We start from the raw sequence: 20,706 nt of genomic DNA on the forward strand, positions 1-20,706 counted from the left end.
CTCAAGGATATAAAATAAGATAATAAAACGGAAAATTATTTTTTTATTTTTTAATATAATCGTTATTTCAATACATTTTTGTATAATGATAACTAAATTTTTATTTTTCTATATACCTAAAAAATATTCTGAATTTTTGTCATAGTTTAACACTATGGAAATCATTTCTTTATTACTAGTAAATTGTTTTCACACAAATCGGATATCAATTTTGAAAATAAAAAATAATCGCTAGAGGAACAAAAAATCGGAAATGTAGAGCGAATGATGAAGTGATCTCGGAGTTAAAATATTTTAAGAACAAAAATTAAAAATATTTTTTAGTGACTTTTTATAGAAAAATTAATTTATTGTTCTAAAAAAATATACAGAAATATAAAAAAGATATATTATATTGAAAGACAAAAATAATTGTTTCATTTTGTTACTTAAATTTTTTTTATCTTACTAGATATGCAAACGTGCTGAAAAGATATGTGAAAGAGAAAATTAAGCTCAAGCATTTGCGATATTCAGGTTTAGCTCATTTAAGATGATATTATCAATCCGAAGTTACGTTTTATTAATCGTTGTAACATGTTTTTCTACTTTGAAATAATAATATGCAAACGACTGGAAAATAAATGCTGTTCGCATGCATACGATAACCATTTGAAACTCGTCCTTCTCAACTATGCACGTGGAAGTATTTCCGTGTACATGATTATTTCACGAAAGAGACTATTGGGATACACGTAATGCAATTGCTGGTATTGCACCTGTTTTTAAATAAAACGACACTAAAAACACATCCGCATGTCCTTTTAAGGTGGGCACGAATTCTTTGTTTACATTTTAATAATGTGCTATGGTGATTCTCTCCTATGAAATGATAACGATATTTCTCAGTATCTGTAAATATTCAAGGATGTCATTTGCATAATAAAAACAACAAATTTTACAAAAACAAACAACACTGGCTAAATTAATGTATAGCTAGCTTTATATATTATGTATGGTTGGAAGAAACTCAAAATTATTATCAATTATTGTTATTATTGATAATAATAAAGTAGGAGGACTATGAGCCAAACAATAACTTTTAATATTTGATCATAAATAGTATTACGTTCCGATGCCGATCGGGTCTTTATCATTGTTTTAAAAAATCAAATTAAAATTTGAATTATAACATAAATTAATAGTTATGTGTACAATATTACAATAAGTAACATATAAAAATATTGAAGAAAATTTACTGTATCTCTTAGTCAATAATCCACATGTCCTATAGATCCGTGCAGACAAAAGAACATTGTTAAGTTGAATGGAAATATTAGTCGTTTGCAGTAGTTAATTACAAATCTTGACTGCTAGATATTAATCGTAATACGAATAAGTTCTTAATAACTGTGAATCAAAATTAAAACTTTATTCAGATCCAATTGAATTAAATAGTAAAATAAACGCAGTCAAAAATTTTACGACAATCAACGAAATAAAATTCAAAAATAAGCAATAATACGATAGAATTTCAAAGCACAAACTGTATTTAACAAATATTCAGAAACGTTATTCTTATTATTATTGTTTTTACTGTTATTATTTATTATTAAACAAATACAGAAAATTTTTTATTATTTTGTAAATAATCTTTTATTCTAACAACATAAAAAGATATAATTTCTTATCTATTAGATTTATTATTATTAGATTTAATGTGAAATACAATATTGCAAATATTTGCAAATAATATTTAACATATCTCAAAAAAATGTCTATGTAAGTAAGTATTTGTGCATGACTTTTTCTAAAAAGATAAGGAATAATTAAATTACTACAAATGCCTACAGATCGCTATGAGATATAACCGAAACTTTTATATTTCATGACATGAATGCGGTTGTCATTCATATTTACGTCTACCGTTAGGGCAGTTTTGAATAGCTGATGACGCGGGAAGGATCGGGCCATTCTTGGGTTCGTCTTAGAAAAAAGCATCTTTCCAAGAATCGTATGAATTCACGGCATGATACGCAAAGAATGAGGAAGAAAAGACAAAGCAGGATAAATAAAAATATCTGAGGGAATATTTCTTACGATCCAATGAGCAAATGAAAGAGTTGCGAGGAAACTTGAATGGGCGAAAGTAGTATATATGTATATACTGAAATAAGAAACGTTGCTTTATTAAAAATAGCGGATCAAAGACCTCTCCGATGAAACGTTTAATTTTCCAGCCGACATTAAAAAAAGCAATGTAAACACCGGCAACGGTTAACTTCCAATGGCAGTCATTTAATACGGCGAAAAGTTTCTTTCATCTTAGCTTTCGACGTATTTTTTAGTGAAATAATTTCACTGCATTCCCATTTGATCGCGCAGTGCACTTTCTGCAAATTAAGAATTTACAAAATTGCCATCTGAAAGCATTCTTGTTTTCTCTCTTCACATATTTTCACTTTATTTACTTTGTACCTTTCGCATTTATAATTACGCGTATATTCTTTTTTAACTGCTAATTGCACGTTTTAAACTATATCATGTTATTGATCTCTTCTTTAATTGTATTCTTTAATTATTTTAATCTGCCGTTGTTTATTTTCTATCATGATTGCATTGTTTTTACATTATTCTATTACACGAAGTCTGCTTTATATTTAAAAAAATTTAACCGTTAAGCTACATCATTTATGTTAAACGAGACGAAACTTTAGCAAGATAACAAAATGTATTTTCAATTATACAGATTTCAGATTATATATACATTCAATTCATTACAGACATTACAGACCCTGGCTGACATTTCTACAATACAATTTACGTATTGGTTAGTTAATTCGTTGCCGGGTAACAATTATATAAACGTCATTCAATGTACACTACAATCGCTCGTAACAATATCGTTGTAAACATCGTCGGATAATTTCAGGTAATCCAAGCTATGTTTACCGGTATTTACACATTCTGTCTTGTAAAACGAATTCCAAAACATGGCAAAACACCTGTTTCAAATCGGATTTTCACTGCACTAAAGTAACTATGTTACGGAGATTGCAGACACTTTTGACGTGAACGTCAGTATCAGGTGGATATCGACGCATCATCAGTATGAAAATAAATGTTACAAAAGTATATTTTCTCTTTTTGATTAGAAAAAAAAACGCTGGAGCATTATTTATACGAGATGATCGATATCCACCTGCCTATGAATTATTTATTCGAGAAGTTTAGGGGTGCCGACGCGTCGCCTACGCGATTTTTTTTCGTATTCTCGTACATTCTTCGTATTCTCGTGTTTTTTTTAGTGTATCGCGTGCGTCACGACCACAGCGGTGAGAAAGACAGATAAGAAATCGAATTTTGTGAATTATTCGTCTGCAGACACGCGAAGTCGTTCTCAGTCTATCGCTTTTTCCCTAGTACAATTTTGCGCGCACTGGACCGTCCTGTCGCCTCCCTTTTCTCATTCGAAACACGTATAAGTCGAGGAAAGATATCTGAACTGGCCTCCTGAATCGTTCACGGCCAAAAGGCCACGTATATACGCTCTTTGCTACAACGTACGAGTACTATACATATGCATGCATTGGCGAGTAGCGTGGCACGCGTTCTGTATGTATGTGACATTACCAGAGCTGAAAAAGCTCTGGGAAAGCTCGCCATATTCGTGCAAGATGTATAAAATTTTGAAGGGAGGAAAGGTTTGTTTGCTAGAAAGGCCACGCGTGATTGTCGTTTACTTCTACCGGTTATTCTTTCTAGTTTATATATACACTCGCACGCGTACACACATATAGTTTTAAAGTATCTTTAAAAATCTTTAGTACAGAAAAGTATTAAAAAAAAAATTTTTTTTTAATACTTTTCTACTTTGACAATTTTTAGAAGATATGACTATAAAATGAAAAATATATTTCTTTATGATATATGTATATAATTATTTTAGAAAAAATATATAATTATTTTATCTAAATTTTAAGTAACTCTCCTTTTATCTAAATTATGTAAAAGGAGAATTACTTAAAAATTACTTCTGCAACAAATAAATTAAAATCCAAATTAAAACTGAGTAAAAAAATAATTCATAATAATTAATTTAAAAAATAATTGCTATATGAACGCATGCAGTGTGCAAAATAATCATACAATTCATGAAAAATAATTCATGAAAAATAATCATACAATTACGAAAATATAATTTTTGTAAGCATTGAATTTTGAACCTATTATTTAATTAGATATAAAATAATCATATATTATCTAAAATAAAAATTTTTAAATATTATTTAAATTTTATACAAATCTATTTTTGCTAAGATCTTTAGAGAATATATATATAATTATTTTAGAATTATATATTTCATAAAAAAATGTATAATTATTTTAGATAATACATAATTATCTTATATCTATAATTAAATAATGGGTTCAAAATTCAATGCTTACAAAAATTATATTTTCATAATTGTATGATTATTTTTCAGCAAACTGCATGCGTTCATATAGCAACTATTTTCTCAGTCAAAATAAATTTGTATAAAATTTTAAAGTATTATTTAAATTTTATACAAATTTATTTTCGCTAAGACCTTCTTTAAAAAATATATATAATTATTTTAGAAGAAATATATAATTATTTTATTTCTAAATTTTAAATAACTCTCCTTTTATCTAAATTATGTAAAAGAAGAATTACTTAAAAATTACATCTATAACAAATAAATTAAAATCCAAATTAAAACTAAGTAAAAAAATAACTAATAATAATTACTTTAAAAAATAATTGCTATATGAACGCATGCAGTTTGCTGAAAAACAATCATACAATTTTGAAAATATAATTTTTGTAAGGATTGAATTTTGAACCCATTATTTAATTAGATATAAAACAATTATATATTATCTAAAATAATTATACATTTTTTTATAAAATATATAATTCTAAAATAATTCTAAAATATATAATTCTAAAATAATTATATATATTCTTTAAAGATCTTAGTAAAAATAAATTTGTTTAAAATTTTAAAATATTTAAATTTTATACAAATTTATTTTTCCTAAAATTTTCTTTAGAGAATATATATAATTATTTTAGAAAAAATATAGTACTTTATCTCTAAATTTTTAATAACTCTCCTTTTACCTAAAATCTAAATTATGTAAAAAGAGAGTTATTTAAAAATTACTTAAAAATTTTATACAAATTTATTTTCGCTAAGATCTTCTTTAAAAAATATATATACAATAATTATTTTAGAGAATATATAATTACCTTAGAGAGAATGTATAATTATTTTATATATATAGAATTACTTTATATAATTATTTTATAGAATATAGAATTATTTAAATCATTTTATTTAACAATGATTTAAAAATAATCATTTTTAAATTATTGTCAAATAAATTGATTTAAAAACTAGCGAAAAAAGGTTAATATTACATAAATAAAAAATAATATTTACCGCCAGGTTGCTCCATCAGTGCCCGATGTCTCTCCCAGACCTCCACCTCCTCTCGGAATATGCACAGGACACTCGCGTAAAACACTCGCGAATACACTGTAATCGCGCGCGGACTATAACTTGAGTCCAATAACTAGAACGGCACTCGCGAAACGCGCGACGCGACGAACCGGCTGCGGTTCGTTCATTTTCAAGTAAATCGGCGACGTTAGCTTCCCCGTTGGATTTTTACGCGAAGAGAATGATTTTACTCAATATCTAAAAATTTATCTAGATATATACATTCAGACATATCCGAAAATTTTTAGATATTTGAGAAAAATCATTCTTTTCGTGTAAAATATCCTCTGGATATTGAGCCCCCTCACCATGTCAAGGTGTATCCGTGAGAGGGAAGATAATCTGAAAAATGTAATAAATAGCTATATTACTATGCTATTATTGCAATCGGTTAACTTTTAGAAACGAATATCACGTCTGCAATGCATTATCCGTTATATTGCGAAAAAGTCAAAACAGATAAAAAAACTGAATCTTTTATTTATTCATAATATCTGTAAGATATGATTAGAATCTATAAAATAGGCTAGAAATTAATAAAAGGAAGAAATGTTTCTTTTATTAATTGTTTCAAAGTTACGGTTAATTTTTTAACGGATCGTAACGAAAGATGCACAAAAATAAAAATTAATTAAATTATTAAACTGTATTAATTGTATTGAAAGCAGGAATTGCGATTTTTTTGCATGAGAGTATTCATATCAATGTTGCTTTTTTATGACTTGTGTGATATCGTTCGTAACAAGTAGCCGTGTCGCATACTGCTCCTTTTCACATTTCTTTTTGAAACATATAATAATCGCAAAAAGTGCTAGGTATAATACGAAATGTTGTATTTTATGAATATTCACATAATACGATTACTAGTATGAATAATTATTCATAAAGTATAATACAAAGTTTCGTATTGTATTAGACATTCTTCGCGAAAAAGATTTCAAAAAGTAATGTGAAAAAAAGTCGCGACACGGCTACGTTGTTTGTACGAGCTTCGGTAAGGGAATAATAACTGCGCGATAACTAGGCGTAAACATGACGCGCCGTTCCGTGCCACCTCGTACCATCCCCAATCGAAGGTCACGCGCCAACCGTCTAACTGTCGAAATACTAACGTTAACGCCTATTACAAAATCAGTAAAATAATCTATTCATTACGTTTTAATATTCATCGATGAATATTACACGATGCTTTATTGTACGATTTACGTTTTATTTCGTTACGCACACAACTCATCTATATTTTAGGCCGGTATTCATAGTTATCTTATATTCAAGTATATCATAGAGCTTATATTCAAGATCGTCTTAAGTATAATTTTAAGAAGTCACGAATCAGAGATCCGTATTAACATCGTAAGACATTACTTAAGACAGTCTTGAAATAAGAACTATGAATATCGCCCTTAAATATCTAATTAATATATCTGTAAATGTGTAATACATGATATTTCTATTTATATCCATTATTATATTTAGTCCAAATTGTTTCATAATTTAAAAAATTTGCGTTTATCTTTACTTAAAAGAATATATTATTAATCTTATTATTAATCTTTATTTGAACGTAAATCGTCAAAGAGAGTAATAAAGATTGAGATATAACTCTGAGTACACACCTTAGTTTTGAGCAATATTACTATTTGAGCATCCTTATGTAATTAATTATCAGTTCGCGTTGGTGAATCTCTAATTTTCGTAGATTAATCGCGCGAGCGACTCACGCCACACGTCCGTCTTGCTGCGAAGTCGTCGAACAAATGCCAAAGTGATGACGTAGTCGACCACCGCACCGCGTCCCCCTACGCCTTCGCCTCGCGACCCACCGCTTTTCGTCGCGCGCGACCCCCTTCCCCCCCCCCCTCCCCGAGCTTTTCGCCAGATGTTGTTTAGATTACACCCAACTATCGCGTATGAAAAATATTCAACGATTTATTCAATTATATTTTTCATATTTTACATGATTTTGACGAACGGATATCGCCGTACATTTCGCGTTTTGCTTTGTAGCATCTCGGGCACAATCTTATATTACTTGCATAGTTCTTTTAAACGAATTACTAATTATTCGCGTATTAGATATTTTTGATATTCCAATATTATGTCTCAATTTTCATAATTCTTTTTAATGATTCATAGTTCAATAAAGATTGATAAAATATAATATATGTTTTTTATATGCAAATTTTCTTAATATCGTGAAACAATTTGTGCTGAATACAGCTTTAGCTAAAAGTACTAAACATCTTGTTAATCATTATTTAATTTTTCAGTTATTCATACTAGTAATAAATTAATTTAAGACACTACTACTGCAAATTATCCGTGTTTCGGAAATTCTTTCTTAAACTTACGTATAACGCCGATCATGGCTCGATAAAATAATACGAATTACTTAAAATAAAAAATATAAAATAAGTTTCAGAAACTTATTTAAAATATAAAATCGTAGGAATCTGTAAAAAGAACAAGTACGAAAAACTTGTTTAAAATAAAAGATATAAAAATAGGTTCCGGAAACTTATATAAAATATTAAATAAGAAATAAGTCAGAAGTGTATAGTTATTTAAAATAATGAATTAATACTAAATAACGCTTTTAATTTTTTTATTTAAATTACATACATTAATTTTCGTCGCTTTTGCAAGTAAATGAAAATTATTAAACATTTCTTACGTACATTTTGACATTTTTAGAAAATATTTGTGAAGTTGGATATTTATAACAAATTGTATATAAATTGTTATAATTAAATATAATTAACAAAATAAGAAAACTGTATTTTTTTATACAAAAATGTAAAACTCTGAAGCAAAAATATTTAAAGGATAAATATGTTTCAATATCTTAAAATTGATATTCAAAACATTTTATAATTGGAATAATGTACATGTTTAAAAACATATATTATTATATATATTATATTATATATGAAACGTTTAAAGATAGCCGAATACGCGCGTTCGCTCGACTTACTATTGTCAAAGGTACGGCCCACCGAGGGCAGGGCGGGAATGCCCTAGCAGGCGCGCCGCGCCCTTTGAGCCCTAGATGCTCGCGACGGTAAGCTTTCGGCAATAATAGATCGGGAAGACGTGCACATTCGGCTATTTTTAAACGTTAATATTTCGTTAATTATTGCGAGCATTACAAAATGGTAGAGGACTTTTCTACTCAGTCCACTCTATCTGCTCGGAACGAGTGGGGCCGTATATTCATGACACTCTGTATAATAAAGAAAAATAAAAAAATATAAAAAAAATATATACTATAATAAAGAAATATGTATACAGTTATATAACAATAAAAAAATATTTGTTACTTTACTGTCATAGCTTTCTGCAAAACTTGATAATTGTTTTTAACACGATTACTGTCCATGTTCAACAATCGCGAAACGAATGAATTCGAAAAGTGCGAGTCAAACATTTTTCGCAAACAAAAATGTACGCTCGAACGCATTGCTTCACGCACCACTTCCGTTCACATTTTTGTTAGGTGAAAAAGTCTGATATAAAAAAATGTTTTCTATACCTTCAAAGATTATATCATCATGGCGTCTCACGAAACGCGGTTCCTGAAACGTACGCTCCCGTTACCGTCATTGCTTACGTGCCATTTCGCCCGACTCGCTCGTTTTCGACATATCACACATCCTGATCGATACCGTGTCACGGTTTCTATCTGCTGTTTACAAAAGGCCAGGAGGGCATCGATCGAAATCGCTCGAATGTGCGCCTGTATGTCTGGCATCAGCAGCAACATCCGCATTCTCTTCCTCTCACTCTCTCTCTCCTTCCCTCTCTCTCTCTCTCTCTCTCTCTCTCTCTCTATCACTACATTTTTTGTCCCCCTACGACCTCCCTCTCTATTTCTCGCCGCCATCTTATCCACCTTATCCTTCTCGAACATGCAGTTAAGCGACTGATGCTGTTCGGGCGCTCAGTTTTCCACCAACGGTGAAACGGTGTTGCACAGCTCTACGAGTGACATTTATTTTGCTTTGCGCAAAGGAAAAGCTCCGCACACCACCTCTCACCCTACATCCCTACACCCTGTATCCAGGGCCATCCGCTTCTCTCCATTACCCTTCCTCCTCAGGTGTATATACATTATTCTCACCACCGGTCGCTTCCTATCGTCGTCCTTTTCCGTCTTGCATGCGCCATGGACGGCTTAACGGTAAAAATGAGACTTATAAGACGACCTGGCAAAGAAAAATACTTTCTTACCAGACCGAGGCACCGCGAATAAATTCTCAGTCATAAATGCGAAGATAAGAATGACACGTAAACGAAATGTAGCAATGAAACATAAGCAGTGAGCTACATAAAATGGATAGATATATAAGAATCCGATCCAGTATGGATGTCAGTTTATATCATTTATATTGCCACTTTTTGACGAGAAAGCAAGTGTCTTTCAGAACCGTCAGGCATGCATACAGAGACAGTAAAGGAGAAAATATCCGTAGGAAATAAGAAATAAAGATATCTATAGATCTTTACAAAATAATGATTTAACAGTCATCATAAATAGCTGTAAATAATAAGTTAATAAATTTTAAATGTATATGTTTCATAAAAAAATTAACTGTATTATCATTAATGCATAATAATTAACTCGTATAATTGTCCTATAATTGCCAATATTCGAATGTAATTTCCAGAAGAATATATCAACAAGGGAACATAATCAAGTGTTCCTCTTCCGATTTTAATAAGCTTTGGATAAACGTTAGAATAAAGATAAAAATAAGAAATATATATTTTTTTATAAGTATCCGATTATACGTTAAGGGATAAAACTCTTTCGAGAAAAATCGGTTTCTTTCTTTCTACGTGAATATCGTTTAACCGTCAAAAATGAAAAAATGTTAAATAAAAATTGAATGGCTTCCAATACATTATAATAATTAAAAAATTTTTTATTTAAAAAATTATATTTGCATGGTTGAGTATTTATAAAAAAAAAATATGCATTTCTTATTATTAGTCTTACTATTTATACGACTCTCCAGAATAAAACACTTTATAACACTTCTTCTCAAGGTGTTATTTTTATCGGGCGTTTTATTCGATATTTTCAAATATCGATTCACAGTTAATCGCGAAAAATTCGAGTACCCGAGCTGAACGTAGCATTTATGAAGTACGAACGAAGTTTCTCTCTGAAGAGAGAAAGGTAGGAATGATTGAGAGACATACAGGCAAGAAAGTCCTTCATTCGTTGATAATTAACTTTGCAAAACGTCAGTGTTACGCACGAAGGGCACAGCTGTTAATGCCAATGATGCCTGACAGGAGATGCGGCTTGACATAACGCGATTGTGTGTACACACACAGCGTGTCGTGTTCTCCGCGTGTGTCGCGGCTCCGTCGTGCGCGTAAATGCAATTCCGTGCTTATCACCGCCAGAGGATATAATTGAAGCAGCGCGAAAGAGATAATTTGACAAACGAGCGAGTACGCGAGCGCGATAAAATTAAGCGCGGTTGCGATGCCACGGCGTGTGATGCAACGGTTACAGATGAAGAAGGCTAATGTCGCGCGACGCGCGATGAATAATTTACCGTGTGTGTCGTCGGAACTCTCGCGATTAATTGGTTATAAGACCGATACACGCGCGCATACGTATGGTCTTTATCAGAGAAAACCCCGCTACGAGTTATACGCGTGAAAAGCGCAAAGCTGCGCGTCAGCTCTGTGCGCGCTTATACACGTAATAATCTTTACGATTTTTACGGTTAGATTTTGTACATCCTGATGAAATAATTTTTTTTTTTTTTCTTAGCAAGAATTTGATAGTTGATCATTTGCGCGTTGCAACCTGTTGAATTTTGAAATGAATTTTTGAAATTAATTAAAAGCAAAACTTTAATTATCTATTTACATCTGCAACGTTGAATTTATTGCTATATTTAATTTAATCTAACACTGTAAATTTCAACCGTTGAGCGTGTGAAAAAAATAAATTCGTTATTCAGAGTAAAAGGAAGAAAATCAACAGTGAACTCGTCTGCATATTGTAGTCGTTTATATTTACTGCATATGATACCGCGATCGTTATCGTCGTTATCAACATTACGTGCCATTTTTCCTCGTTTGTGACTCGTGACGTACTGATCCTATTTCTCGCGATGAAATATATGGGTGATGTATACATATTTGCAAATTTAAATGGGTTTTAAGAAACAGCACGAGAGAGCACCTTCTTCGCAGCGCGCAAGGTAACTAGAACCTGAACTTTAAATAACGATATCTTATAAGCACAACGGGGTACTCGTCTTACTGCAAGAATTATTATTGGCAATATTACCTAACGCTAATGATGCAACTCGGTTTCTTATATACTATAAAGGGAATGTAATTCGCAATATCGGCGAATGATAAATGAATAGTGGCGTAAGTTCTCAGAATTTTTCTTTTCGAAGATAATTATGATGATATTAATTAATTAATTTTTCCTTATTTATTTTTTATTTTGTTATTATAAATCTCTAAGCAACTACTAAACTATCTTGGTTTTCCTTTTACCAAGAGATAATGCAAAATATTACTTTGACCTTAAAGATAATTACCTTAAAGTATAATTACCTTAAAGAGTAAGAATTACATATTTGTTTAAAATTATCATGAATATACATATTTAAAATATAAGGAATGAAGTATAAAAGAATTGGACGTATTAATTAAAAATAAAGTGAGATGAGAAGATTCCGTATTTTAAAGAATATTAATTACATATTTGTTTAAAATTATCATAAAAATATTATATATAATTATCGTAAATATTTAGAATACAAAAATTTAGAATATAAGAATGAAAGTATAAGAGAACATGTACTAATTAGTAAAAATAAAGAGAAAACACGTATTAATGAGAAGATTCAGAATGAAACACTGACAATTTTTTGCTACGCTGCTGACAAAAAAAAATACTCTGACTCGTGAGTTGCCTGTGGCATCAATGAATCCCGACGACTGCACCGGCGGCAGTTTGTAACACGAGTTGCGTACATTCCGTTTACAACAACTTACATTTTCGCAAGCGATGGTACTCGCACGCAATGCGCGATCGTTGCCGTTAGTGAAGATAATTGAAAAAATATCAAATGATTGAAATTCAAGGGAACGATAATCACCGCAGAAGGCAAGCATTAAATGGACGGCATGAATAAACGCGAGTCAAAATTAGCCAAAGATAGAAGCAGGATTAACTTGAAAATTTTAAATATAAATCCTACAAATTCAGAGGAAATCAATACAGACTAATAATCAACAATTTAATAATCGATGCGTCGGTGCTGAATGATCCAATTTGCTTTGCAATAAAATATGCATGATTTTTTCATGTTCGCATTTTAATTTTTAATAAGAGTAGCTTTATTTGAATACCTTATATAAAATTGATATCCAAATTTATCTGATAAATTCTATTCAAATTTAAATGAAGATATTCCGATACTTTCTCTGAGAAGAAATTCATGCGTTTATGTACATCAACAAATATGTTACAAATAATTACATAACTTGATAAGAATATAATCATATCTAATTTTCTGTCGAACTAATTTCTATCTAATCCTATCCTTTCTAATCATAAAATTAGTATCGAATATATTTATGCGTTATTCAATCGTTAAGATTACTGATTTCAGAATTCGGTCATTAAAAAAAATAATATATCCTACATATTTAGAAAATGTGTTAGGCATTCTTATTGATTGCCAAAAGTTTCCAAGATACCCAACAAATGGTGAAAGTACAGATCACCAGAAATTTGCCAAACGACGCAACTTGTTGCCACTGACAATTCAATTGTTGTTTACAAGAGAAGCAAGCTCGAGCTTAAACTTAAGACGCGCCAGACGGATTCGATATAAAGCGCCGTAATTAATTCCGAAGTTCTCTAGATTTAATGCGTCTAAAACGCGACGGGACGTATCGGGTGATCCACTATGGTGGATACGACGGTAGTTACAGGAATGATCTTCTCTCTCTCTCTCTCTCTCTCTCTCTCTCTCTCTCTCTCCTTCCTTCGGATGTAATGAAACCGGCACAGCGGTGTGGTTCCAAGGCGAATTCCCTGGTGGCGTCTAGCAACGCCTGCTGCATGCAATGCACCGGTGCATCGGGCTTGTCTGGATCACCGATCACGCGCGAGCTGATGTTGCGAAGAGATGGAGCATTGTATTATCATATTACAAATCGACTTTAAATATTATAAAATATTTCGAAAAATGCGTGTACTATTTTCTTGCGATATATTTTCTGCGATTTTTGCATTAGTAAAATTTTAATCAAGATTTAATTATATACAAAGTTTTATTTAATATAAAATATCAAGAAACGAAATAAATAATATAAATAATATGCATTGATATGCTTCTTAACTTTAAATAAACTTTAACTAACAGAGAGTAATTGAATAGTAATTAATGTATAAAGTAATTAATGTTGGTGATTTGAAAATCATGAATTTTTACTGAGAAACCGTCATTAAATTTGATAGAAAATGCTTTTATTATCACGTAAGTTTTTTCAGACACATATAAATATGTATATATGTGTTCGATCTACGCATTTTCTCTCCCCGTTTCATGGTGTAACAAAAGAGCACGGCGTGTGAAAGAAAACTTTGCTGCCGTATTAAAGCCACATTTATGAATTCATGAGTTACGCTGCGTTACTCTAATGCTCGATGCTGTCATTGTTACTTCGCGAGACGTCATTTCTCGTCAACATTTATTACCAAAGTACACACTCGTAACCTTCATCGAAAACATTGGCTTCCGATTAATGAATCCTATTGATCTCAGCGAACGTTGTTTCTAAATCTCGTTAAATATTTTCTACTATAGTAAAATAATCCAAGCATATTATCTATTATAAAAGAAAATAGTATTCGTATTTTATTAATGATCGATGATTGTATGTATGCATGTATGATATTTTAAAAAATTTTTTAAATTTTTAAAGAAATAAAGTTTCAATTGCAATGGAACTAGCAAATAAAAAATTTTTCGATCATTTGTATTATTAAATTTTAATATTGTAATATATTATAATTTAACTTTTAATATTTAATACAATCAATGTGACTTTTTTTATAAAATATTACTGAGGCTTACACTCTATTTTATCCTTTTTTTATAAAGAATATCGGACTATTATGTACCTGTGATTACGAAAGTGACAATTTCAAATGGCTAAGCTAAAGGATTTTCTTTTGAAACAGGCAAGTTCGCTTTATCAAAGTAACCTGTGTAGTACAAAGCCAACCGTATTAATTGCACTTAGATAATTAAGTCTTTGATTAATTTCTCGGTGAACAAAGGTCGAATGCGCATTAGGTATACATCTGCAGAATAAAGCTCTATCATTGATATCTTTCTATGAAATTTTTCATGCACTCTCCAAGTCCTTTCAGCCATCAGCTTCTACGGCCAAACAATTTTTCCTTAGCGAAAATGTCGGGAGAGAGAGATCATTATTTATCGCGCACACAAACACTTTCCTGATTTTCCAGATTATACATCTTTTTAAGTTAAAGTTCTATCCCAAAGTTAAGTTCCTTTGAAATTAACTGAAGAATATGATTTTGATCATTTATTTTCTCTTTTAAAGCTTAATTTTTTAGTTTTTTTATTTTCTATCGTTAATTACTTAAAAACTGTCTCAATATATTTTTGTCTCGAGTAAAAATATATTTATCAGGAAAAGAATTTATACTGAAAAAAAGTATCTTGATTTTGAAATTATATATATTGCAATGCATATATTTATTTACAGAAACATGCAATATTTATATTTACAGAAACAAAGTTGAAAGTTAAAGCTTTCCTTTTCTATATTTTTCTTATATCTCGTAACGATTTTACTAATTTGTGTGCAGTTTAAAGAAATTTACGCGGTTTTCAATCAGTGTTATATGAATCTCGCTACATTTCTTCATAAATTTAGTATAAAATTGTAAATCGTAAATATTTCGTTAGAAATTAAAATATTTTGTAAATTAATGTTGCCAATTTAACATAATATATCATACAATACTCGATCAGGAAAGATATTTACGTAATTCAAACAAATCTTTCCAAGCTTTTAAATTTTATACATAATATTTAAAATAATATTTAAAATAAATACAAGATGAGTACATATTATTCGCATTATCTTTCATGGTTTTAATATTTCACTAAATGTTTGCTCGTATCTTAACCCAGTAGTACCGGCATCAAAGCAGGCTCAAAATGCTTACGAGCATAACGCAGGGTAGTCTGGTCTAATTGAAAGAACCTGGCAACGCGAATCAGAGCTGAGATTTAAGCGGACTATGTGGTGGCCATATAAACCAGCAGACAACACAGTAGGGAACGATAATAAGTGGAGCCGGTGAGAATTATGGTCCAACAAAGACGGGGGAGCAAAAAGCGGGATGGGAAAGCTGCGATATTCGCCGATGTCTCTCGCGAACCTTACCTCCTTTCATTCGCGCTCGATGTGTCTTTTGTTGCTTTCTTCGCCTACCCGTCGTCCAGCGAGTAAAATTCCTCGTAAAAACTCTCATCGCATATCGCAGAGCTTTCTGGCATCGGCCAAGAGAAGAATAGAACAATGCAGGATGTGTGCAAACGAATGTTAAAAATACAGGGATACAAGCTGGCTCTTCACACAGTGAATTGCCCGCTGCTATCGTGTCAAACTTTCAAGTATATCGTTACTGCGAATCATAGAGGGTTTTTAATTAATAACCCTTCAAGTAATGAATTAAATTAGCGAAGTGCATTCAATCTAATTTGCCAAAGTTTTTTCAGACGTCAAAGTTTTTTGAAGTGTTAATTTTAGATACGACGAATTGTTTTACAAACTTGACGACTTAAATCGGCCTTTCTTTTTCTCATATATTTTTTGATAAATTTGAAAATTTTTCTTAGCTATCAATATTTTAATTTTAAAAACTATTTTAAATTTTCACGTTAATCTTTCATTTTTCATACAATTAATGTCTACTTTTAAACTGTACAGATTATATTATTCTGTTGTAATAATAATAATAAACAAATTTTATTTTTATTCATAGCAAAATGAAAAACGCATTTTCCTTTCTTTACGTCGAAGTTTTAATTTTACGCAGAATTTTCTAACATTCACTTGATTAACTGAAATTTAATGCAAAATGCTAGTTCTTATCCAAAATGCTTAATTAATGCTGAGTTAAATATTAGGAGTGTGATTTAGTTTTAGGTTTTTTTTCTCAAAAACTGATTTATTTAAACAACATATCACGTAAACGTTTAATAACTGTTGTACGATCAATATTTAATTCTCTAGCAAGTTCTGATATTTGGATTGTGCTGGATTTTCGTCCAATAATGCTTACAAATCTGAATTTCCAGCTTTTGTTGTTAACATTGAAATCACGACTTTTGAATAACAACAAAAACAATACATGTTGAAAATATTCTTTAGGAAGCTCCATTTTTTAAATGATATTAACACGATATCTATTGTTAGTAAACAATTAAATATCATGGAGTAATATTAAAGCATTAAGAAATAATAGCTGTGATTGAAATGTGGTCTTCGACAACACTGACATTAATGTCTTGCATTAATGACATTAACCTCTTGCAAAACTAAATCACACTCCTAATATTCAAGTATTACTAACTGCAATTAAGCCAACCTAATCCAGTCGGCGTAATCGGTCCTTAAAGCTAATGTTGCACACGCATCTTCGTGTTACCCGCATCGATTTCGAGGAGTTGTTTTTACCGGTTAATAGCTCGTTCTCTGTAATTGAGAAGTCTACTATTACAAGTGGTCTATCTATCTATCTACCGTTCGACTTTGGGTCGATGGATCGCCTCCAATTCTCAGACTTCGCAAATTTCAATCAAACATAGTGTCTGCTACAACTATAGTGCCACTTGAATTACTTTACCTCGCTCATTAAACTACATCATTGTATTAATCCTTCGATTTTGTTGAACTTTGAAGGCATAGTCGAATTTTTGTTTGTGAATTCTGGTAAATCAATTTAAATCCGTAAAAAATAAAATACAATCTTCCAATTTTTGTGATAATAGATACTCATTGTTAAAACTCACTTAAAGTATATAAGAATTTTCAGATTTTTATATAATTGATATAAAAATCTATACTGAAGTACAAAGACCCAGGTTGCAGATGAAGCATGAAAATTTCACATGGCCGATGAAGAGTTAACGAGTTAACGATAATTTACAATGTCCAACTACATGAAAAATAAACAAAGATTTCTTTTGAAAACAAAGAAGTTTGAAAGTAACAAACGAAAATAATTTAGGAAATGATTCAGGAAATGATACAGTGAGATCGACTGTATGAGCGTTCTACCTATCATGTAATACATCATTATATGAGCTACATGTAATATAGAGATATAAGCTATATCCATGTTTGTTATCGTTGTAACTACTGGGGTGGGAATAAATCAAAGATAAACGTAAAGTCACGATTGAATTTCGCTGGAGTTCGTATGTTAGGTCTTCGATCCGACACGGTGAACAAATTTGCAACACGACGGCGGATAAGCGATTGTCGGCATGATACTGTCTTTCCTCTCCACCCATAAACAGAGTCGTGCGATCGTTCACATGGGCAGGTGAGAAGAGTAACGGTCGCTGAGCGAAACAATAGCCCAGTATTCCCATCATACACATACACATACACATATACAGACGTATCATGTATTACACGTATTTCTCTATTATATTTCTATTATAATTTCATGTGGTTTAATAGACTCTCGTATGGATTACGATCTTATGTTTTGGATTATAATTTTCTGGATTATTCCGTATTCAGAATATGTTTATAACGATTAACGCACATTTAGCGTATATTTACGTTACATATAACATAGAATTTCAGAAATAAAAGCACTTTTATAATATATAAAAGCGCATCCTGAATACAAGCCTAAACTTTTTTTTTATCGCGAAGGATTGATTTCTATTCTTTTTTATACGACATTATTTTGCCGGGCCAATAAAAGTTCAGACTTTATTTATAGACGGTATAATATTCAGAAAAATATCTTTGTCTGTTTATGAAAAGGTTGGAGAAATCGGCTTAAGTTCTTTGAGAAACGAGCTCTTGAGTTCCGCTTCATTTTCTCGCTACTGAGTTGATGGAAATTTTTGTTGGTTACTTTTTCTTCGCTGGATAGGTAATAGCATGGTTATAGCGAAGAAGTCATCGTATTATTTATCCAGTAATGTTGACTTAACTGCAAGCACTTAACCTCGTTGCATTCTTAAATTTCGACTGCGCGCACAACTGGCATGTGATGTCCTGAAAGTCCGAGTTAATTTGCGGAGAATGTAGGTCGCACAAGTGCGCGCCATATTTGAAGCTCCTGGCGGCTTCCGATCTACTAAGAACGTTTCCTTTTTTTCTAATTCAAATTGGAAGGCCAGCAGAGGGTTAGTAATTCGGTTAAACGTCGACGAGACAGAATCTAAATTAAGGACGCAATTCTAAATTAATGGCGTAATTGAAGAGCAGAGTGGCAGAACAAATTCAACTTCTTTTTTTTTTAATTATAATATTATATAAATATTTCAAATCTCATCCGCATAATTATTATTAATTAATATTTTAATTTCTTCTAATTTAAATTTTTCAGACAATGTTAACAAACAACGCTTCTGCAAACGTAAGTTTCAAACGTTTCTTTGTTGCAGCTGGGAATATCATTTTTGATGTTTGGCTGATATTGAGCTTCTACTTTTGAATTAATAAACACAATCAAAGGAAGTGCAGCGTATCTGCTATGCATCATGCGCAGCGAATGTACGCTGGATCGTTTCAACTAGGTTGGTTCGGCTGTTACACTCTGTGGTCTAGTAAAGCAGCATCACATTGAAATATCAAATTTAATACGCTCGCGTCGTGTTGCATCAAATTACAAGCGTTAATGAATATTTTAATAGAAGCTGCGTAATTTTTTGATGCAGAAGTTGGAATATTTAAAAGCGGATAAATAAACATTACGCTAGAACGCTTGACCACTTTAATTATAATAATTGATGGATTTGGCGTAACGGCACGTTAAGCTACATAGGATAAATCATATATGCAAGCATGTAAAAACTTTCATAAATCGTTAATGAGATTCAGTATCCTTTTCCTATAATTTTTTTTTATCAAATTACATTTTTAGTTAAATCCCGTACTAACAGAAAAACATTACGTGTTCCGAATATAAAAGAAAATTCAAACTATCTTTAAAAAAATATCTTTCTTTCAAATATTGAAAGTTCATAATGTATTAAAGTTATCAATAGAGAATTTCAGAGAAATGACAGCGTTTTGGCATCAATTTAAATATCGGTAAAAAAAATACAGAAGAAAAAAGAATTAAAACTAATAGAAATTTCATGCATTTTTTTAAATAGTTACTGAACAGTTTATTTAGTTCCGTCTAGTAATTAAAAAATAAAACTGCTTGGAATTCCAATCAAGATGCAACGCTTTGCCTGTAATTACTGCTTGCGCAAAAAAATGTGTAAAATCTGAACTTATTTACTGAATAAAAATAGAATAATAAATGGAATTTCAGTTAATAATAATCTACTAATATTAGACAATAACTAGGCAAATGTCTACGCAAATAGTACATATTGTATCAGGAAAATTGCTTCAGCATTGCATAAAACTCTATTAAGTTCATTATCCATTTTCTACGTAGTATTGTTACAACTAATAGGAATTCAGAATATTAGGAATACTAGACAGTAACCGGATGGGTGTCTAGGGAACTACATTTCTACTAGGACAATTAAAAGTTAAAAATCATTGCTAAACGTTCGATTAAGTATATACGATAAGACACTTATATACAGTTTTGGCTCGCGTGCAGTTTGCGATGCCATCGCTTTAAGCCGTCCAATTACGTCGACTCCATTTCGCGAAAGTGTCAATGTATGACATAATGTTATATCAACCTTCCCTCCTTGTAATCCCCTTGTTTGCAATTCATAATAATTGCTCGAAGCGTATGCAGATTACACTTTAATGTACTTGGTTGCACATTCATGTAGATGACCGAAAGCGGTCAGGATTAAGAATGTACTCGTGTTTCCATAATTACGCGGTTTCAACGTTAAATGTAGATGTAGCAGGTCTGTCCAAATTCCAGTTTTGCGAG

General features: G+C 31.1%; 1 protein-coding gene and 1 long non-coding RNA gene across 6 annotated transcripts in view; one reads left to right on the forward strand and one right to left on the reverse strand.

The window, feature by feature from the left end:
• sns (sticks and stones) overlaps positions 1–20,706 on the forward strand; it is a 319,941-nt gene that overhangs the window by 232,301 nt on the left and 66,934 nt on the right. The gene's annotated exons all lie outside the window — the stretch shown is intronic.
• Positions 1–20,706, reverse strand: part of LOC147909157 (uncharacterized) — a 96,421-nt gene that overhangs the window by 17,086 nt on the left and 58,629 nt on the right. Inside the window, exon 5 of the long non-coding RNA XR_015545669.1 lies at positions 5,451–5,852. This is a non-coding gene — a long non-coding RNA (uncharacterized LOC147909157). The remainder of the gene's footprint in view (positions 1–5,450; positions 5,853–20,706) is intronic.

Source organism: Acromyrmex echinatior, chromosome 7 (genome assembly GCF_024713525.1).
Source record: "Acromyrmex echinatior isolate Ae372 chromosome 7, ASM2471352v2, whole genome shotgun sequence".
NCBI lineage: Eukaryota > Metazoa > Arthropoda > Insecta > Hymenoptera > Formicidae > Acromyrmex > Acromyrmex echinatior.